Genomic DNA, 23,349 nt, shown 5'->3' on the forward strand with positions numbered 1-23,349 from the left:
TGAGAGAGAATAAAAGGAATCTTGATCGAATGTAAATGATGCTTTTGTATGGTAATATATTACTTGGTTTGGACTGAGCATTCAGTGGCACAAAGTACATTTTAGACATAAAAGAAAACAAAAATCCTTGCACTGAAGAATTTATAGCTTAGAAGAATGAGCCCTGGGTTTTATCCAAGAAAAAAAAAACAAACAACAAAACAACACTCCACGGTTTGAAGATATATTTGCAAGAGAGTTTTTCAGGATATTCTATCGATAACACTAATATCTAGAAAACTCTCCCACCACAGCCAAAGCCCTTCTAGTGACAATACCTGGATGGGGCCCATATGACACTGTCAATAAGGGAATAGCATCAAATACATAGGAGTGATAGCCAACCTGGATCTTCTTCCCACTCTTCTAATTTCCCTTGCATGAGCAGAATGCTCCATGAGTATGTCTATTCCCCTCAAAGATGAAAAAGAGGAAGATATTATTAGCCCACCTATACTTGTGTGATCATCTGAGATGTCTAGATGGCAGGTGACATAAAGGCTTGGTGTCCCAGGTCCTCAGAGGGGTTGGGCTCCCATTGCGTGGGAGGGAGAGGCAACACAGCACCCAGGGGCTCTGAGCTGGTGCTGTCTTCTCTCTATTTTCCCATACAGGGAGACCCCAAAACACTCCACACATTGGTCACACTCATGACTCAGTACAGATGCTGAAATTGCTGCTAACAGGGAAGAAGGAAAAAAAAACATTCTCCTTTGCTTCCAGAGCCTCTGAATCAATGATGTGTTTGGCCTTTGTGCTGCAGTCTCCTAGGTGCAAACCTGTCTGCATCCATGTTCCTGAAGCAATTTGTTTCATGCTGGGCATTTGTTTTGCTCAAAAGCAAAAAGCAGTTTTGCTCGGAGCCTTTAACATGTGGTTATTTCACACGTGGTGTTGCTGGGTCAAACCACCTGCAGTGGGACAGCCGCTGCAGGGTTCACACATCTGGGAATTGCCACATCTTCTTGTCCCACCTCCGCAGACTGGATCGAGTACAGCACATTGCTGTGTTAAAACAGTAGCACCAGGGAAGAACTTGGCCAAAATGCTTACAGCACTGTGTATAACCTGTGTGGAAAATGAATCCAGCTCAGTGGAGCATGCATTATTAGCTAATGGGATATTACATCCCATCTATTTGCTTTTACCTTCTTTTAAAATAACATGATTATGCCAAATGCATAGTTAGGGTGGGATTTACAGGAACGCTCAGCCTAATGTCTCCCTGTGAGCAAAATCCCTATCTGCAAGATATCACCAGAAACAGCAGCACACAAAAATAAGGATTGTTGAAGAGGACAAGCTGTTGAAAGGATGCACTCTATTACCAGTACATTGAGCATGTGCTGTCAGTATTTTATATGTGGCTATATTGGTTTAAACAAACAAGAGACTGGTGCAGAGCAAAGAGCCAACAGAAAGAATGATTTAAGATGAACCATCCTTCAGCAAGCACTTAAGGGCTGTTAGGAGACAAGCTCTGGGTAATTGGATGGGAGACTCCACGTTGAGCCCCTGCTGAGCAGCAGAACCAGCTCTGGCCAAGCTCACAGCCAGGAAAAGCAGAAAAACATCAGCAAAGCTTAACAGCATACAGGAAGCCCCAGTATTTGATAGGCTGAATCTGAACACAAGTGACTAATCAGAGACAAAAAGAAGGGTTCAGATGAGACGGATGCGTATAGGCTGTAGGTTCTTTTAAAAGCACTTTCAATACTTTGCTTCCACTACTAAACAGAGAGGGTACCTCTGTGCTAGTGTTCTATGGCAGATCAGCAGTGCACTGTTGAACTGCACCTCTCGATCATCCCCACTGGGGTTTGGTTCACATCATGGAGCAGCCCCGAGGATGTAAACGCTGGGCTGAAACAATGCTGGATGATGTGACCCAGAGGCACACGGTGTACTCCCAGCGCTAACAGGCAGGCAGTCAACATGGACAAATTAGAGCTAACTGGGAGCAAAATCCCTTGAAATTAGTACTGTGTGGATGGCAGGTCCTGAGCAACAAGTGCTTTACTCTGTAATACAATTTGCTCCTAGTGGGCTGCACTATCTCCTGATGTAACCGAGCCGTGCTGGTATTGCAAGAGAGTCTGCCTATCATGGATGGCCCAAAAAAGGACTTCTGAAGGGAAGCAGCTTGCTTGCCCGGTCCCGGTTAGACATAGGTGTTAGACATGGGACTATATTACCTTGAATGTACCATCCTTGTCTTAACCAATGGCAGATAATCAGAGAGCTGGTAGAGGTTTCACCTCTTTAATCCTCTCGGATATGGCTTACCCAGCCACAGTGCTGCCCCTGATGAGCTTCTTTTGCAAGATGCTGATTCTTGCATAATCTGTTTCTATTCCACGCAAAAGCAACAGCGCTGGACACTGCCTCCCGGGCTTGCCCATACCCTTCCAGAAAGGCTACTGAGAGCCTACAGAGCCCCTTTGACAGCCAGAATCTTTGCAGCAGCCTGAAGTTATGCGTCTCCACTATGACAGTTATTTAGCTTTCACAATAAAAGTGCCTTTCGGATCTAAATGAGCATATTGTTTGGTCAACAGTGAAATTGTCTGGTGGAAAACAACCAATCCAGGCAAAGGAATGCTGTCAGCTCTGTCCGCCCCATGGCACAGAAGCCAAAAAGGTTATCCAGTGCAAGCAAGGAATTCTAAAAGGTGAAAATAATAGAATACAACTATACCTCATGCAAGCATAACAATTATATAAAAAAGGAGCTACTCCTAAATAAATAACTAAAAATTATTCATATGCACTCTCTGAGAAGTCTGCGCTGATCACTCAATGGATGTAATTAGAAATAAAGCTGCATTAACCGATCCTACTATTCAGCAGGCAGGCTCAGGGGTATATCCCCTAAAACAGACATGAAAGTTTTGTTAAATATGATGCAGGACATCATCATACAAGCTACCTTAAACATCTGTCCTCTAATAATAAATGGAGGTCAAATGTAACATTACAGACGGAAAAAAAAATATAAGAGCAACACTAAGAAAATTTAAAATTCTACTCCAGATTACAGGAGAATCTCAGCAAACCAATGATATTCTGATTTTCTAAAGCGAAGTGAGAGCTTTTCAACAGAGAATATATATATTTGAAAATCCATGCCAAAGCCAGTAATTATTAGTCTGTATTCATTTTTCTCTTTCCTTTATTCTCCTAAGAGCTGAGTCACATAGCACAAGGCATTAAATGGAGAATTGCCGCACTGCTGAAGTGCCACATGTTGACTCCATCCCTCCCCAGCCCAAGGGCAGGAACTGAGCACTCACCTCTGGGACACTCTTCACAGCCTGTCACGGCCACACGAGCCCAAAGCCGCAACGAACACGTAGTCCAGTCTGCTGTAAAACTTCCCCAGAGTCACCACACATCATAAAGAGGAACAAATATCAGATGATAACACCTCTGATAACATACACACACCCTGCAGAGTTTAACCACGGTACCTGGAAGGTGATATTTGAAGTTTATAGAATGCAAATTCAAGTAAGCTCTAAGTCAATCAGAAGTGACTGAAATCTGCTTTGGTCCAAATACTTGTTCAAAAAGGTCACAGCTGGTGTAATTATCCTTGCTAGACTTAGCATGCATTCAGCTGTACGCTTAAGACTGCCAAGAGCTGGAGTACATTCAGAATGCTTAAGTGTCACCTTGTTAAAAAAAAAAATAGTTTTCTTTAAATCCAAAGAGGGTCATTAAGAAAAGTTAGCAAGCAAGAAATAATTTCTTCAGGAAAGCAGTTGGAGTACGTTTCTGACAAATCTTTCCTTTCCCCCACAGAAATTCAAATTTGCAGAGACAAACCTGGTCAGAAACATGAAGCAGAACTCTTGTTGAAAGGGATCACGTGCTAATGACAACATGATGGAAAGGGAATAAGAAACCTAAGCCTCCAAAATGTTAATTATATCTCAAAGCGAAAGTAAAATCAATAAATGCTATTTCTAAAAAAACTGGTACACAACAGCAAATATAGGTGAAATAAGTGAGCAAAAATATTGTTTTATAAGAATGGCAATTTCAGAGTAGTTTTGCTACTGTAATGGGAATGGATTCCTTTTATTTATTGTCATCACCACGGCATTTTGCCCATCTCTTTGCAAACAGTATTATGATAGCCTTCCCCAGTTATGTCCTGCGCTAGGAACGGGCAGCACCAGCAAACTGCAGTGATGTGACAGTGCATGGCTTTAAAGGCAAAACCATAAAGATTTTAATGGCGACCTCCAGGACTCCTAAAGTGGACAGTAATGAACTCAAAATCTATAGGGGTACAGATTACTTTGGACAGAGTAAAAGCCAAGGGGAGAGGTTAGTCTGAAATGTCAGAAATATTAGCCTCAGAGAAATATAGTAAATGAATCAAAGAGAATAGAGCTACTGGGTAAAAAGATTAAATGGCTAATAAAAGGGATATGCTACTGACCTCCAACATAGGAAGGAGTTGATAATGAGATAAGTAAAGCTTATGAAGATAATAAGGGTGTAATTATGGTCGAGTTCAAACTACTAAGTGTATATTAGGAAACCCCCGAGATATATGGATATAAAATTCTGGATAGCCAGTAGTAAATGATTACCTTTTAGTCCAAAGTGTAAGAGGCTGTAGTGGTACAAGACATATGACTGGGTTTGAGCTTAACCTATAACCCAACAGCAGGACTATACAAGTCATTTTACATTTTATTTTATTTTTTTTATTTTTTTTAAAGAAACATACAGGAGAAGGCACAGAGATTGTGCAATGACTTACAGTTTGTATCCACTATGATTTCTGTTGCCACCTGGCCACACATAGATGGGGCTTCTACATGTACAGAAATGTAACAGGAGAGAGGCTTTGCCCAAGAAACAATACCTAGCACCTAAGGAAAGGAAAGTGAGTTGGACAGGGTATATTTCTTGCCCAGTTCTCATCCCAGAACCTGTGATCTTACTCTCATAACTGAGATTTTCCAGAGCATAACAGCGTACATAGGGCTGAACCCTATAAAAACGTCCCTTCCTTCTAGCAGCTTCTTTGTATCTCCACATCCTTATGTTTCCCCATTTTTCAATTATTATTATTTTTAAATCTGAAGCAAGAGATACCATCCACTGAATACCATCCAGATCAGACGTTATCCAACAGTGCATGACAAATCTTGTATTTATTGGAAAAAGCACAAGCAACTTGAGGGGTCACATTTTTAGAGGGACTTAATCTCAGGCTCCCGCATCAATCCTGCAATCAACTGACAGTGCGAATAGTAGGATTTGATTTCTTATCATCTAATTTGTGGGTGCAAACAACAGCCTTACACTGAAAAGCTTTGTGCACTTACAGTTCCCATCGACTTCATTTATACTTGCTATTTGTGCTTACAAATCAGGGAGATGCTTGATCTTTAAGTTCTATAATTTCCTCCTGCAATTGGTTGTACTCACAAAATTGCACCTGCAGTTGATTGCTGGAGCAGATTTAAGCCTGGTTCTGGAGATGCAGTCTATGATTTCAGAAAAGCTAACTTTCAAGGCATGTTGGAAGAGAGAAAAACAGCCCACATAAAAATGAGAGTCATGTTTTAGCAAAAGCGACAGGTACATGATTGAGTAAAATGGAAGTGACAGACAATACAAGGTCTTAAGAGATACAGTATACACTTCTATCTGGAAAATACAAACAAACACAGCCCAGAGAAACACTTTCCTGCGGAGCTGTCAATCAGAAAGTGGCACAGAAAGTAAAAAAAAAAATGCAGATTTCATATTTTAACATCTGAACTCTATTTTTCTTAGCTAGAGCATAAAGTATGGTGTATTATATTGCACATGTGCACTGTGTATGAAAGTGAGGAACTTGTACGGACAAATGAGTACTTCATTGCAGAGCCTGTAATTGTGTTACTTGCATGTAGCCTCCATCATTGCATCTTCACATTAGGTGTATCACTGAGCACAGGATTCTGCATTTATACTAAAAATATCTATCCTTCCATTGTCTGGTGTGGCTATAAAACAGCGGGACATGCATAACTAAAAGATTAAGCAAGATTTTTTTTTAAAGGACTTTCTTGGATCACAAAAAATATAAAAAATAAAGAAAGATGAGTTGGAGGTACAATGACTTAGCTAACCTCACTTATTAAAAAGGTACAGGTGTGTGCTATAAGAGGGAGAGATGGGAACTGACTGTGAATACAGGGCAGTGAATTATTTACATGAAATGTATTTTTAGGACCATGGAAACTGCAGCTGAAAAAAGCTATCAGGCTACTTTGTCCATACTTTGCTTCTAATCCAACCAAAACCATTAGTGCTGAACCAGATCATGCATTTTTAATGCTTTTTTCCACTGTTCTTAAATGCACCAAACACAATTCTTCCCACTTCGGAAGACATTTCTACTCTCTGGGGGGAGGGGAAGGCAAGAGAAGGAGCTTTAACAAGCCAAATCTCTTCTGCCAGCATCCCATGGCTGCTCTTCTATTCCTTTTGAAATGTCACACTACATAGGTGCCTTCAGATGGACGTGGTGAGGAGCTACAGCAAACTGTAAGAAACTTTATACCTAAGAACAGTTCTTCAGCTCATCTTTCACGTAACTTATTTCTGCAGGTAGTCGCAAGAGGAGAGAAGAAAGCTGGAAGGGAAAAAACTTCAGGAAAGGTGAAATAGGTAGCATGAAACAAAGGCAATACTTGTCTCCTATGTGTCACTTTTAACTCCCTCAAACCTTGATATCAGATGTGCCCCATTTCCAACTCAAAAGCATCTTTGTGTGTCAGATCTGCAGACTCCACTTTGGATCCAAAACTCACATTGATTTCTCCTCTTTTCTTCTCCCCTTTTGTCTCTTTTCACATTTACAAATAGCAAAGGAATTTTAGGTCAAACAAGGTTCCCAGATCATCAATTCACCATTTTTTTAAGCTGACTCCTACAAATTTAACTCGTTTCAGCTCACGTTATTGTGAGAGAGACAAGACTGAAAGCTAGGGTCCAACACTTACGCTGTACTTATTCTTGATTTCCATCACTGATTGCTCATAAGGAGGATGAAACAATCTTGTTGCTGACATGGACAGACAGATCCTGGAGTGAAGAGGCTGACCTTTTTGCCCTGAATTTGTCTTTTCTGGGGAAATGCCTTAAATAAGAATGAGGAACTGAGGAAAAAGTTTTCACTATGCAATGTCCTCGTGGGTCAATATGCAAGAATGATATACACTTCTACATCCTATGCTACATGGGAAGCCAGAGAAATTGATCTAGTGTCCCAGCTGGCTTTAGCAGTCTAATGAATCATTTTGGCCCAGATTTTGTCCTCATTCACTTGGCACTGCCTTGTTTTCCCATTGGAGTCATCTCTCTTGAGGAATTTGCTGCCTCTCCGTTTATGCCTCTCCGATGTATATGTGATAAATTTTACAAGATAGGTCTTTCTTAGATTGGGCTAGGAAACTTATTCTTTAAAAGAAATCCATGAAAATAAATTAAAACATCAAAATTATTACAGAAAACTTATACTTTTGTGATTTTAATAAATTAATAATTAAAAATAGTTGGATAAACTTCAATAAAAACTGTGTTTTGGTTTTAGTTTTAGTTTTTAGATCAGCTCCAACGCTGAGGTAGCTCTTCAAATAACACATGGGAGACAAGCATGGCCAAAGCTCTTCTGGGCCTTCATGCCATTTACACAGCTTTGCCTGCTGATTTCAAGAGGGAAGCAAGCCAGCAAGCAGAGCTCTTGACCCTTTAAGTGTCTAGTCCTGAGGTTGAGAGCAAGAAGGGTCCTTAATCACCCAGCTACAAGCAGCTGGGTTCAAAGTGTGTGCTTAAATAGTCAAGCTTATAAATGCCTTACTTTATGCTATCAATTAAAAAAAGAAGGGATTTGGATTTTTCTTAAAAAAAAATGTCCTTCGCATCTCTTTATGGGCATGAGATGAGAAACAAGCCTCTTAGTCTTGTCTCTATATTCTGTGTTGCACTTTTGAACACTGCAGAGCAAACCCCCAGGGCTGAATTTTCTTTGCTCTGTGTGATGGATCATCAGACATACAATTCCCATTATTGCTAATGGCAGTTGTGTGTCAAATTACTACACACGGCATTTAGATGCTTCTCCTCAGAGCTACCTACGTTCCTCTTGCAGTACAAGCACATAGAATAATATGCTGGGATATTGTTACTTTTGGAGGTCGTTGGCTGTGAAAGTTTGTGAAATAAAAATTTTGCTGAAAGTTGTCATTACCTTAATACTAAAAAACTACAAGCAATTTTCACTTTTACTGCAAAGCCACCACCACTTGATACTGTAGAAAAAGTCCAGGAAATGCCAGGGAACAAAATTTAAAGTTGATCCATAGGCCGCTATCAATGATAATTCTGGGAACTCTGCTAGAGGTTAACACCAGTATATGAGAAGTAAAATGCCATTGAAAAAGATTTGGGATTTTTTTTTTTTTTTCCCCAGTGATATCTTCCAAAGAAACAGTCTGGCCTTGAAACTGCTGAGTAAATGAAACAGCAAGAGTCACAGAAAGGGCAATTGCTGTTACAGGCACACACACTACCATTGATTTTGACGTGTTGAATCAAAGCTGCTTGTGTATCACAGACAGCACATGAGGACAACTCTTCTCCTCCAGCATTGTGTGGGAGCCGTGCATCCTGCGGCAGGGCATTGCAAGATCAGTCCCACTGATGCAGCCAGCATAGCCCAGGTGCAAGGCATGGACAGCATGAGTTTTTTTTTTTTTTTTAATTTAGTTCTTTGTGTGGTTTCCTATCTTCTGTGGGGAGCACGCAAAAATTGCTCTTAAACCCTTGAGGTCTCATCTCTGCCCTTCTTCCTCTACACCACACATTATTTTCACATTCTGCCCACGCAATTTCAGCAAATTTACTGATGTACAAAGGAAAATTTAAACCAATGTACATCTGCTTATAGCTACACTCTGTTTTGTTTAAAGTGTAAGTAGGCATCTGCAATGGGAATAGACAGGTTACTGCTCTAAGCTATGAAATATTCATAAAAACACCAGTGCAATGCCTCACCTTTGCCCCTTCAAATAGATGATGCTTTGACTGCCTCCCCAGAGCCAAGTTCCAGTGTCACAGAGACAGTAAGTAGCTTATTGTCGTTAATATATGATTATATCATCTTTTAACTCTCTCCACTAAAGAGACCGAAGCCTACAAGCCTGAAAATTCCCAACTTCAAATGAAGTTGGGAACTTCTTTCCCCATTTGTAAAGCAGCTCAATTGTAAGATGAGCTGAATGGGGATTCACAGGGAAAATGTTCTGCAACTCTTTTGCAGGAATCTATTTAAAAGGCATCAGAACAGGAATTCTTCATTACATCGTAAATCTTCTGCAGAAGGGGGGAAGAGAACACCCTGCTACTGGTACTCTCCTCTTGATCTACAGGACAACAATGGTTTAGGAAGCAGGTTAGGTAGGAAGCTCATTGCTTCCTTCAGTGGAGTTTCACTGACAAATTGTACCTGAATAAGCCGTGAGACCTACCCTGCTATGGCCACTGAAATACAAACCTCGTGACCTCTTCCTTCTTAAAAGGGAAGAGGGACAACTTGTTTTCTACCACAAGACACTAATAAAACCTTTACAGAATCTGTCTGCTTCCTGGTCCCAAGTCAACTCCTCTTACCACCATTTGAGATCTGTACTTTATCAAACCCACTGGTCTTACAAGACCTCCCTGCAGCAATAACTAGTGAGATAAGTGTCCTCTGGAGACTGCAGATCACACCAGCTTCTCAATAGGATGGTTGAACTCATTGTTCACTGTCCAAAAGTCCTTGGGAGTTTATGGTCCTACGTTAAAATCTAAATCTTTTCATTTGAAGTGATACTTCATGATGGATAGTGTAAATTAGTTTAAAGTAAGTTTTTGTCAGCCAAAATAGATAAATTTAGGCAATGCCTTTCTAAGTGCCTCTGTGAATTAACATTTTCATAGTTCCCCCCTGGAACCTGGGGGAAATAAAATCCTACTGGTGATTATTTTCCCACTTTTCATTGTCCCAAGTGGAATTTTTATTATTATTATTAAGATCCTTAGTAGAAGCCTTCTGATTTATCTAGCTGACATGTTAATGGCCACTAACCTGAGCTCACTTTTCTTTCTTATTTTACAAAATACATGTTCTGAAATCTGTCAACTCTTGTTTTAGGAACAGTCTGAGAAAAATCTTTTTGAACACTTTTTTAAAGTTAAGGAATTGTGGATCTGAGGAAGAGAAGAACAGAGAGACTTCTGTATCAAAGTTTTGGCCTAAAAAAATGGCTCTCATCAAGTCTCTTTGGCTGTCTGGTATTTCACATGGATTTCTTGGGTCATATTTTTCATAAGAATAGCCAACATCAAACATCAGCAAAGCAGTACTCATATTACTGGCCACTGTTAATCTCCTCTATTTCAGATGAGTCATTTTTGACTTTTATTAGTAGGTGGGAAAATCTCTTTCATCTAATTCCCAGCATCTTCATTCATGCATGACAACTTGTCTCCACTCTCCGCCTCTGCAGTATGTGTGAAACAAGATGTCTCAAAGTTTAATTCAAGAATTTAAGTACTGAGCTGAAAAAAATGCTGAAGTTCCTTATATTTTTGTAGCACAAGCTAGAATTATTAATAATCATAAAATACAAGGCCTTTTGCAGACAGCTGTTCTGCAGGTGGAGATACAGTGAACCTGACAAGAAATTTGGCTTCCGACTATTCTATCTGAAGTGCTAGAAGAGAATAAGAGGTCTAATTCTTCAAGGACATACATAACTTAAACCTCGTTCCTGCCAGCAGACTTCAATAGGCCAAGTTAGCATGATAGATTTAATTGTATGCCTGGGACATTGCTGAATTGAGGCCTAAGACTCCAGTGGTTGATTGATAATCTAAATTGCAAGAGTTCACAAAACTTGCTAAACAGCTGTTCCCAAATGCAGCTTGACTTCTGCCTTGTAAGATGATAACGGCAGTGTCTGCTAGCATTCATGTGTCTGCAAAAGAGAATGAAAAAGGAAAAGGCAGGCAAGGCTAAGCAGAAAAAAAAATAAAATAAATCACTGCATTGGAAGGAGCTTGGATGCTACCAAAGGTGAGGATATATTACTCTGTCCAGACTGGCTGTCTCAATATTTCTGACTGCCCAGGTCAAGATCAGACACCTACCTGGGCCAGCCCGTGCAGTCTCTGAGAAAAAAGAGCAGCGTTTAAGGACAGACTAGAGGTGTTTGGGAGGCTCAAAGATGTAGGTAAGCTAGTTCAATTAAGTACTCATTAAATTTTGGTGGAGTGTCTTCATTCAGAAATATCCCTAAGCCATTGCAAATAAAAAATGAACATATTTCATAGAAAATTCCTCAATGAATTTTGGTGTCACAGGTTTTGCACATTCTACAGTCCCACTGGTTGCTGCTGGACCTACTGTGTAATCCAACCTATATAGGCACTGAAGGCATTCATTTGGTATGCCAGCATTTTGAAAACGTCTCTTACTCCAGAGAAGTAAAACCAGAACAGTAAAAAATATCCCATCCTCATTTTGCCTTTCAAATAGATCTGGTCGGGTGGGGAGTGACATGCTAAAAGGTCATATTAGTTGTGCAGGTGAAAAATAAGCAATCCAAAATTCCTTTTTGGTGTATTTGATTTCAGTGAAGCCACTCATTGGAAATGAATCTGGCTTCGTTTTCTCACACACGTGTGATGTTAAAAAATTTGCTCAAGTTCTGGAAAACCTCTACAGTTCTGGTAAGCCCACAGTTGTTCTCCAGAGGGAAGTTTCTGTGAAATGACACGCCTTTATTCACCTCAGAGTTTCTAAGAATAGGATTAATTAGTTTTAGACATCCTACTATCAAAAAGGTTAAGTTCTTCTTCATTAGGAACGACCTCATCTTGTCTCCAATCTCACTGCTATCATCTGTAACGACGCACCAGAGAGGCATCAGTTGTACCATGACCGAAAAGGCTGTTGGATGACTTGTTTATAACCAAAGCTTTAATTCATTAAATAATGGAGAAAACAACTTTTTAATGTGAGTTGTGTTATTGCTTTGCAGACTGAGTGCTTGTCTCATTGCTGCTGTCACATCTGGGGCTAATTTAATGAATAATTAAATAATTTAGCTTTTAACTAAATTAATCATTTAGTTAATTCATTAATAATAATCCATTGCACTTCTATGGTGCCTTCCAGGCTAAGATATCAAAGTGTTTCATGAGCATTATGGGGAAGTTCACCCTTCTTCCTCCCGCATATAGCCTGAGTAAATGGGTTTTATACGATAAACTACATTAGCCAGCTTCAAAGAGAGAAGGAATCCAGCTGATTATGTGGGTGGGTGACAAAGGATGGCTCATACAACCAACCTGCCATTTTTAGCAGGTGCAGACTTTCCTCTCCAAGATTCTCTTCCTTTGCTAAAACAGCTCACGTGGTTTACCCTTGGGACAGCAACAGGGGTTTGTTTCCTTATTCTGCTAAAGTCTTCTTGGGTGCTCCACAGTCCATGAATGCCTCAGCGGTCTATCAAAACAACAGGGCAGGTGGAAACAGCTCCTCATTTCAGGAAAAAATACACTTAAGGTTGTGAGGTTTTTACAAGCAACGGTAAAGTATGCCACACATACAGCCAGCTATGTGAGAACACTTGCAACCAAGCTGCAAACTTGCAAATGGTAGCTTGGTTGTAAATGATCATCCCCATGAATCTGGATGTCTGCAACTTGTCTTCGTGCCCTGGGAAAGCAGAGCCAAAAGGCTGCTAAACTCAGACAGCAGGTTGGTGACAGAAGCTGGCACAAAAACAGCACTTCTAGTCCTTTGTGTGCCCAATGGATCCACACTCCACTCACACCTAAGTAAGGTACTGACACTGTCCTATTTCAAGACAAGCTCTGGAGTTGATTATATTTTTAAGCCATTATTAATAATTTCCCCATCAATACTCTATTGTTCCTCTTATTTTTATCTCTTTGAAACCTGAATAACCTGTGAAGGTGGTTTTCAGACATTTAATATCATATTTCCATTTATAGTAATTTCACTGTCTCAGTTTGATTCAAGGAGGTGCTGTTTTTAAGGCATAATGGAAATTATTTTTTGTACATATTGAAAGAGGCTGATTACGTAGAATGTCGTGGCCTGTTGTGCAGAAGCACAATCACGAATCTCTCTTTTTTTCCTTCAAGTTTAAGCAATGCTAAAATTTCTAATGATGCTCCATAGCGACTATGTGAAGGAAAAAAAGAAAACCTTTCAGCATTCAGGCAAAGTAAGCGGACAAGAACCCAAATAGACTTAAATGTAATTCTGAAGGAGAAGGAAACGACCGTTTAAAAGAGCCATTATGTTCTTCAGTGAAGATGTGCTCATGCAATGTTTAATGAGGGAAGAGCAGAGGCTAAACTGATGTATAAAGTGGGGTAACACGATGCCCCAGAAAGCCTTGTGAGAGGCACAATAAAAAGCCTGTTCTCTTCTGAGTGATGTGACAGTCAAGTACACAATTGAAGGTCCTTAAGGGGATGGTGCCACAGAGCAAACATGACGAAGCACCTTCTTGTGAAGATGGCAAAGAGGAAGAATGACTCTGAGAAGCAGGCAGCAGCAGAGCTGCTAAACATCCGAAGCGCTTGTTAAGTTAAGAGTAGCACTAACACTTCTGGTAGCGAAAGCAACTTTCAGATTGTTCAAAATGCCCTGAAGATTTTAGTGACTGAAATTGCTATGCATATGGGAAATATTCACCTAGGGATGCTGGAGGGTGGATGGGAGCATTGTACAAAGAACTGGAGGAAAAAGAAAGATATCCCAGGGTGTCCTGAGCACCAGCCTGGTTAAGGAATGAGCAGCTCAGAGGTAGATCGTTCTGATCCAGTATGAACCCCCAGTATGAACCCCTGCATACTGCTTCAGGACTGACAGGAGCCACCAGTGCTAAACACATGATGGAAATTAAAGCTTTATGACTCACATCTGCAAAATTACTGTGTTCTACTCCAGATCTACATAGGTAGCCACCTCCGGACTATTTTTTTTCAGTGAAACCTCATGGGAAGGGCAGTAATGGGATAAATCCTCAAGGAGTTTGCAAGAGGTTGAAACAGCATTGCTCCTGTTATGATTGAAGTGTTAGGTGATCTACAACTAAAAGCCAAAGGAAATAATAACAAAAATATTGGCCTGCCTCTTTAAAGGCATGCAACTACTCACTGCAAGGCTACTGTTATCCTGAAATTTACTTATTTGCTTAAGTGCTTTGTAGGACAGAAACATCATCCTGAAGCTTAAACCTGAGCATATGTTGAAGTGCTTTTCTGAACAGAAGCAAAGCTTACAGGAAACCTCAGCTGTAGTGAGCATCCAGTCTATTTAGGAGCCAGAACACATCAGCTCAGGTGTTTCCTCAAGCCAAAACCAAACATCAAAGCTCTACATAAACAGCCAATTTTTTTTTTTTAAAAGATGATTATGCAGAAGTACTCACTGTATGCTCGGCCCACAAAATCAGCGGGCAAACCCATTGCCAGCATAAGCTTCTGTAGGCCAATGAGGCCAGTAGTCCAATGACAGCTTATGGCAGATCACGATCCATTTGCTAGATATTTAAGAGTCTCACAATGCTTGCATTTTTGCTGGCTGTTGCAAATAAAGATAATATTTATTGATTTGACATCTAATGTTATTCAACTCTTCACAATCAGTGGCTTGCTTCTTCATTGATAATTATTATTAGGTGAATCAGAGTGAAAAGAAAAAGAAGTTAAAAGGACCTTTTTGAAGACATGCCACTGTACTGTCTTGCCAAAAAAGATGAATTTGTCCTTAATTAGGCCAGGGGAAAGAAAAAGGCTTCTACGGCCTATTAGCATGCTTTTATCACTGCACTCAAAGTTACAAATAATTAACAAAGTGAACCTCGTGGAAGTCTGATTGGTCCTGTGAAACATCCCTTGTTAGTTGTCACCAAGAACTGCCATGAGGTCCTGTCAAATTTTTGCTAATGTGCATATTAATGAATTTTTAGTAGGACCATTTGCTACTTCAAAGATCATGTATGTTGTCTATTTAACCTTGAAAAGCCCAGTGGCTAAAAGTATTTAGGAATATGAAGTGCTTTTCTGCCTAATTTGTTCCATAAGCATCAAATGGAAGATGTGTCATTTGGAAATGTAATTTAGCATGACAGCTAGTGTAACACTCCAGCACAGGACTTCTTTAACAATTGTTTATCAGCCATCTTATTTGTTGACCATCCAATCCAGAAATTAAAAAGTAAACAACTCTTCATTTTGAAATACTTTGATTTTTTTTTATTATTGTAATAACATTTGCAACACAGAGTTGAAATCACAAGTGAGTGTACAAACCAGTTTAGCTGCTCAAATAATTAATCTTTACACTGACATTTGGAGAAAAGAAATGAAAATCCTGAATCACTGAAGCCAAATCAAAATATACGGTGAATCTTGCATTTGCATGTTAATATCACTTATTAAATTACTAAATCAACTAATATTTGTCAAACTCTTTGAAGATTAAAAGCACTCAATGTTAAACACCATTCTTCTCACCATTACATATTTTAATGTTTTAGCACACAAAATGCATTTCATACAGATGTAGAGGATGCTTAAAATTAGCTTGTTTATACATTTTGAGGATGCAGTTAATTTATGTAGGTTAATGACTCCTGTGGCATATTGAGGATGGTACACAGAAAATAAATGTTTGCAAGCCAACTGATCAAGTAAAAGAAGATTTCAGGATTCTGTTAATTGTCAGCAACAGCAAAAATCTCAAATAAAATTCTACTCCTTGGGAAAAACTCCAGCAAACCTCTTCTGGTTGCAAGAACACTAGAATTTCACTGCTTTTCAGGTTGGACATCTGCATGTTTCCCCGATGAGGAGCCAACATTAATAAAGCAAAGTCTTCAGATATGGAAACCCTGTCTCAGCAAGGGAGAGCACCAAGACAAGACCTGACTGCCACATCTCCTGTCCCACTCCAGCAGGGTTAATAACACCCAGAAATTGTGTCCTGAAGGTGGTCCAGAGAACTGTTCAACCTACCTCAATCCCAGAGGTCTACTTGGCTGATAGGATATGAAAAGGGGGGGGGGGGGGTGTGTGACACGGACAGGACCCTGTGTTCTCTAACTTTTGTGGAGGGGAGATAGAAAGTATCATGATTAAAGAAATATTGAGGGAAGAGGGTAATCTTAAGAGCAAGCAGGGAAACTCCTTGAAAAATTGGTAAGGAGATGCTTGTCAGAACAATGAATTGCTTCAGTTCTCTTTGATGGAGAGGAATCAATGCTTAAGCAGATTTACCATGAGCAAGACAAAAGTTCCCATTTGTTCATGCACACAGAAGAAACAGCATGCTCAAGTTCAGAACACAAATAAGAATCCCTAAACTAGAACTAGGTAAAAGCGTGACCTTTTTAGGTCAGGGGGGCCAAGCAGCCACTCAGCTGCTGAAACCAAGGTGGAAGCTGCCCTTTGCCCAGACCACCTCACAGCCCACTATATGGGGAGATTTCTTCGTAAAGAAGGACTGGAATTTTGAGGCTGAGGAAGGTACAAAAGCAGGTGTTTCACTTCCTTCCTCAATATTTACTCAAATATTTAGATTATTACTAAGTGGATTACCCATCATTCACTGTAGTTTCATTGTTCCCCCCCTCCTCCTCTCCAAGCTCACTGAATCCAATCTCAGCCTGTTTCGAGTCCTGAAAGCACTTCAGTACTACTTCACTTTGGCTTTCAAAGCCACCAGCTGACTGCTCATACCAGGTCTGATTTTGGTACAGACAGAATAAAACCTGCCAACACATGGGAAATCACCAGGACAAAAAGACATATATAATTCATGACCAGAGAGGCTATCGGTCTAACAGTCACCACATAGGGCTTCCTTGGATGGTAATTTGGATTTAGTAGTCCCAGGCAACTAATTTAGTAGCACAAGTCTCATAAATCTGTTACATAAATTAATCTAAGTTTGCTGGTAAATTTGCAACTATACACATTTTCTACATCCTGGAAGTGCTGGAGTTACCGCAGCAGTTTATTTAAAAAAAAGAGACTGATGGCTATTAGTAAAGAAAGGTTGGTGGGGAGAATTCTTTAATTAGACCAGTGGATATTGTTTTGATAACTCTAGGTTCATTACATAATGGTTGATCACATACCACATTTCTCCTCTCAGATGTCCCAGGTAAAATACTACCTACTGCAGACCTACATTTCCATACTCCCATAACATTTCCTTAGGCTTCAGCCGTGCATAACTTGCTGACAAACTTAATTAAAAGTACAATTCTTTTCCAGTATGCACTATACCCAGTTTAAAATTAGATCTGGTTTCTCCTTCACTTTCTGCAGCAACTGAAACTTTTGATTTTCTCAAGCTTTTTTCTATCTTGGAAAACTGTAAGATAAATTTTTGTTAACATAAGCCCACCCTCATGTGTTTTAATGTCTTTAAAAAGACAAGTATACCTGGCAGCAGGGAAAACATTACCAGGTAGTACACAGGGTAGATCCAGCATTAAGAAAAGTTTCAAACAGGCTGGAAAAAAAAAAAAAGTAATATTTTTAAAGCCACATTTGGAAAAGACTGAATATAATTAACCTGTGAAATGCTATGCTTGTTGGCTTGCCCGGTTCAGAACTTCCCAGGGACCATTTATTTCAACAGGAAAGCATAAATGCTATATAACACTGACTTTATCAGTGCTATTTTAACTGAATGGTGTCCCCAGAGCAACTTAAGGGTTAATCCTTTGCGCCACATGAAAGGTAATGGATTTTGATTAAAAGGAGCACATTAGCAACTAGCAAGCCTAAAGCAGATACACATACCCCAGCTCTATATTTAATTTAAAGCCAGCACCCTCAAAGATGAATGTAAGACATTTATACCACTAGCAACTAATCCTAAAAATGTAGCACAACTGACCTCAGTGAAATGGAAATTATGACCACGGCTTAGCTGTAATAATTATTTGCATAAGGTTTTAGTGGCAAGTACGTTTAGAGAATAATAGTGCATAGATTCTTAATGAAAACCAGCCCAACTTTCGGAAGAAGAGCTCAGTATGCTTTTTCCAGGTACATTTTGAAATGACAGACCCTCCCCACCAGAGATTGCCTGCATGGAGAAGGAAGGCAACAAGCTCTGCTTTCCATGGACAAAGCAGGTGGTGGAACCACAACCATTTTGCTGCTCCTCCCACTACCAGACTTGTGTGCTGCCTTGCACTAGCCCTGGACCCTAGGCCAATTTAAACAGCAACTGAATTAGTCTTTGCTCTCTAGCTGGTTGGTTGGAATAGAATTTTTCACCTTTGTTTTCTCGGCCTGGTGACCGTCCACAGCACAGGAAAGAAGCTGAAGTTATTACCATGCAGTAGCTGATTGCTGGCTTGTGCAAAATGGCTTGATAGCTCAATTAGGGGACAGATGTGCATGGCAGAGGTCCCCCTGCAGGACTGGTGGAGATCAACCAAAGAGGAACAAAACACATCAGGACCACCTTGCTACAAAAACTCTGGTTTTAGGTAGAATTACAAAAATGTTTGCACAGGTTTTCATGCCAGGGTAATACTGGGGGAACAGCTGCACATTATCTCACCTTTGAGACCTACACATGGTATCACCTCGCAGTGCACTAGCCTTATAAACAAGAGTGGGCTGTCTTCATGTGGACAGGGAGGATTTTTATCCAAGGCACATCTGTACCCTCAACTGGTATTCTTCCAAAGCTCTGACAAATTATTGAAGGTTGTCCATTGATAACAGCTCAGGAAGGAAGAAAATACCCAGCCCCAGACTATGTCCAGACCAAAAGCCAATGGAACCAACCACAAAAGAAGGAAATAAAACAGATGTAGAGTACGTGGTCAGCAAGCAAAAGGCCATCCTTGTTTTAGATTTTAATTATGAAAATTTTTCTCTTCTGACAAGTGAAATGAATTTAGTCACTCATGCATGGTGTGAAAGTTGAATCGGTTGAGAATTAAATCAAAATAAAAATGAAAACTACAAATGGGGCTTTCACTTCTACCAACAAGGGAGCCATCCTTTAGAGGTGACATTTCACAGAAGTCCCTGAGAAATGTGATTGTTCCTAGCATTAAGTAAATTATAGTCCCTGAACAGTGTGGAAATAATGAAATGTTTGCTGTTTTTAAATAAATGCTATAAACCCCAAAAGGCTGTTTGAGCCTTGAAGTAGAGGAGAATAAAGTGTTTCATCCAGGAAAAGGTATGTGTAAAACACCTGATGGCTGGCAATCTTAAGACTTCACCCTGGTATTAGCTGATAGTAGTTTCCTGTTTTCTGCTAATGGGCTCAGTTTTAGGAAGTTTCTTTTCCTCCCTCCTCTCCAGCTGACACTTATACATGAAATGGCAATACTTAACTAGACGTGCCTTTCGCAGAAACAGGAATGTCAGTGCATAAGCCCAAACATAACACAAATAAAGGCCACATGCCATGTAATGTCACCCCAGTCAAAGAGGCAGAAAATACAAGTCTGACGGCTGCTTGCGACCCCGGTGCTTCTCCCCATCACTTCAGGAGCAAGGTTAGGCTTGCTGATGCTTTGTTTGTAAAGAGCTTACACCTTTGACAACAGGATTCTGCTGTAATCCTAGGCAGCTTGTTTTATTCATACATAACCTGCCACATCTCATTGCTAATCAGTATCTTCTGATATTCTTCTTGCAATGCTTTTAAATCCTCATCATACCCTATTTGCCATTTCTTCTTCCAACTGTCTGATTATTGTGAAGAATAAAAAAACCTACAATTGTTGAAAATATGTAAAATTGTTGCTTAGAGTACACTTGTCATTTTGTCTTATCACAACAGCGTAAGACTCCAGCCTCAACACAGATATATTTAATACAACCAGATTGTGACACATTCCTTCATTAAGGAGTCTCTAACACATCCACCCAGCACTCCTCCTGACACAGCGTTAACCAAGCTGGCTAGCACACAGCCACCACGCTCTACGATCACAGATTTAACAAACCATTCCTAGAAACTCAGGCTACCATTCCCTGGTGCCAAACACAGGTGTGCTGCAGCAAACATGCTTGTTCCTTCTGTACGTGCAGTGCCTTCCTGGACTCTTCCCAAGAAGCAGCAACAGAAGAAGGAGAATGAGCTCGCTTGGCTCAACACCAGCCGTGACCCCACCTGCACAGAGCAGCTGCAAGACATGGCATTAACTCCTGACAAGTGGATTACTCACAACAAGGAGACAATTTGGTTACTCAGAGGAAGGAACAAAATATGTCACCGAAAGGTTTAGGGACTATGGAGCAAACATACAAACATTGTTTAGGCACCTATTTATGCATATATGAGCCTAGTGGGATTTGCAAAAACACCTGCAGAAGTTAGTCACCTAATTTGTACCAGCCGTAAAGGTATTCAGAGCCTAATTGCTTAAGTGGTTTTGAAACTCCCAGTAGACATCAGAAGACCTTTGTAAATCTGCTCCCCTGTGCAACTGGGTTTTTATGGACACAGACTATAAACACCTATGTACAAATGCTTATTCATGCAATTTTGATTTTTTTTTTTTTTTTTTTAAGATTCAGGGGTTCAAACAAGTCCAGTTGCAAATTCATTACTAATCTGCATATAAAGCTGAGCTACATGGTGTATCATTGCATGCAGTTATTGTTTAAGCAAAACTTTGCATGAGCAGAAATATTATTCCATCCTTAACTACAGATAGGGTATTTTCATTAAGACAGTGAAACCACTCTCAACATCCTGATATTTGAGTTTTGTTTTAAAAAGCAGGCTTTCGTCTTCACTGGTTACAGTTTGTCCTTCTGTGAACTAAGTTCCTTTACAAACAACATACATCTTGTACACAACTCACAGAAGAAATTATCTCTTCTTTTTCATTGCAAAGATTTGTGTGGATAGCCTGACTCCATTAATTTCAACTGGATTGACTCTGTGCCATCTGTTTTCTGTGCAGCTGCTGTATTGTGGGAGAGAGGAAGACAAAAAAGTACCATTCTAAGCTGTACGGATAGTATCCAGAAATAAGACTATAATTGGTGGAAAACCTTCTGAAGTCTGCTGTAATCATAACAGGCAAAGGGATTAGAGTGTGATCTAAAAGAAGAGATGCAGATTACTTTTTTTTCCCCAAGAGGTTTTTAAACCTACCTACATATGGGTTTCTGACCCTTATCCCTTAGAAATAAAAGGAAACAAACCCACCAGTGCGAGAAGCAATTAAACTCAAATCTGCGCAAGCTTTCTCATTGTTTTGCAGCGTACAATAGACAGGTAACAATCCATCAAACGGTGACTACAGTGCCGGTAACAGGAAGGCAATATACTAACATACGTCTGCTGCAAACAGTCATTACAAGGGCAGTACATTAATCTTAGAACACCATCCTGGTTTCGAGTAATCCTAATCTCCACTCTTATATCAGTGATCTTAATGATTTGCTTGCACAGAAGCAAACCAACTGGTGCAGCCATCCAGAGAAGGGAATACTAACTCCCAGTTTCAAGGGGATGAATCATTTCCCAACAGGAGCTGGGAAAACAACCCCTCGGGGCATGCAATCAGATGCACAACTGCAGTACAAAAGATTCATTCAACTCATCGCATGCAATATATCACTATCAGGCAGCGCATACTTTTGGTTTTCATTTGTGACGTTTCATGGTCTGTGCCTTGCTGTATCTGTTAAGCATACTTAGTATCAAGAATAACAGTGCCAGTTTCAAGACTACCCTCAGCAACACTATTTCATGCTCTAAAAACACTGCATCTTCATCTTAATGCTGCTGGTAGTTTTGGTCAACTTTGTAAATGTGTTACTGGGCCCAGAAACAATTTATTTGTGCTTGAACACCTTTTGTGATAAGAGCACTGCCTTTGCAGGATTAAGCGATGTTACCCATGTATTTATGACTTGGGTATCTTTTTTTTTTTTCCCAGCTTTAATAAATAATGAAGTCCGGATGGTTTTGCAGTTGGGTTCTTGCCTTCCTGGAGCCATGACGTGAGCCGGAGCAGAGCACCGAGGGCAGCAGCTCACCAGGACAAAACCACTACTTCACAAGGACAGCAGCTGTAAATACAGCAGAGGCCTGGCAAGGAGCTGAATGGGAAAAATGGGCTGCAGCTGAGCATCTCCCCTTGTACCAAGCACCTTTCTGGAGGCTGCTGTCTCCTCCACAATGCTGAGCACCCTGTTCCTGCCTATATCAAACTCTGCCTAGAAGGCAAGCTGAGACCAGCAAGCGAGGTGAAGCTTGACACACAGCGAATACTTTAATAATCCAGACAGCAACAATTAACTGAGGACACATCCCGCCCATCCAGGGCTTTCAGACCTGCTGCATGGGGAGACGCTGTGTATGGTTTTTGGCGCTGTTAGGAAGCGATGATTACAATCTTTATCACATACAAGTTCCAAGGGAAGCAATCCTTTTCTTATAAGCAGGACGGTCATTGTGACTTACATCGACAGATCGATAGAGAGGTGGCAAACATCCTCTGAGAACCTACATGTTCACAAAGACACTTTCCAGAGGTTTTTCAGTTTCAGACTTACATTTTCTGTGCTTATTGTCTACACAACTTTGTGGTCAATAAGCTTACACTGGTGATGGTCTAACGACTAGCCTGTTCCCCCAGGACAGTCATCTGTATGGCTCTGTTGGAGCTCTTTAAACAATTTTGTTTGCATTTCAGCCGCAGAGACTGCTGATAAAAACCTGAAACTCTTTTCTGAAACTTGGTCCCCGAGGTGCACAAAGTCCTGCGTGACCCTGTCACGCTCATTCAGTGTAAAGCTTCCCTCTCCTCTGCGGGCTTTACAGGCAAACGATTAGCAGAACAGCACACACCTCCGCTGACAGCCTGGTACCTCCGATTCGAGGTTTTCACAGTTTCCAGTGCCTTTATCTCAACTTCCATCAGCAACAGTGAAGTCCTTTTGGCTGAACTGAGGCACACAGAGAATTAAAGCAGATTGTGGCAGAGCAAAGAATTCAATGTCAGCCTCTTGAGACTCCAATTTGTCCTGCACCCTGCAAATATGCACCACAGCTACAGCACAGCGCTTGAACCAACCCACCTGAACATCAGCCTTAAGTGGCTGCCTAGGAAGGAGTGAGTTTTTAAACCCCCATGTTCATTTATGCAGCCATTTTATATTTAGTCCTAATCTATTCATACTGAAAGTAATACATTTGTT

General features: G+C 40.4%; 1 long non-coding RNA gene across 1 annotated transcript in view; it reads right to left on the reverse strand.

Annotated features, from left to right (window-relative positions):
* The window catches only part of LOC310905352, a 94,378-nt gene that overhangs the window by 65,371 nt on the left and 5,658 nt on the right, over positions 1–23,349 (reverse strand). Inside the window, exon 2 of the long non-coding RNA XR_014588948.1 lies at positions 491–23,182. This is a non-coding gene — a long non-coding RNA (uncharacterized lncRNA). The remainder of the gene's footprint in view (positions 1–490; positions 23,183–23,349) is intronic.

The sequence above is a fragment of the Anser anser genome (genome assembly GCF_964211835.1).
Source record: "Anser anser genome assembly, chromosome: 11".
Classification (NCBI taxonomy): Eukaryota; Metazoa; Chordata; class Aves; order Anseriformes; family Anatidae; genus Anser; species Anser anser.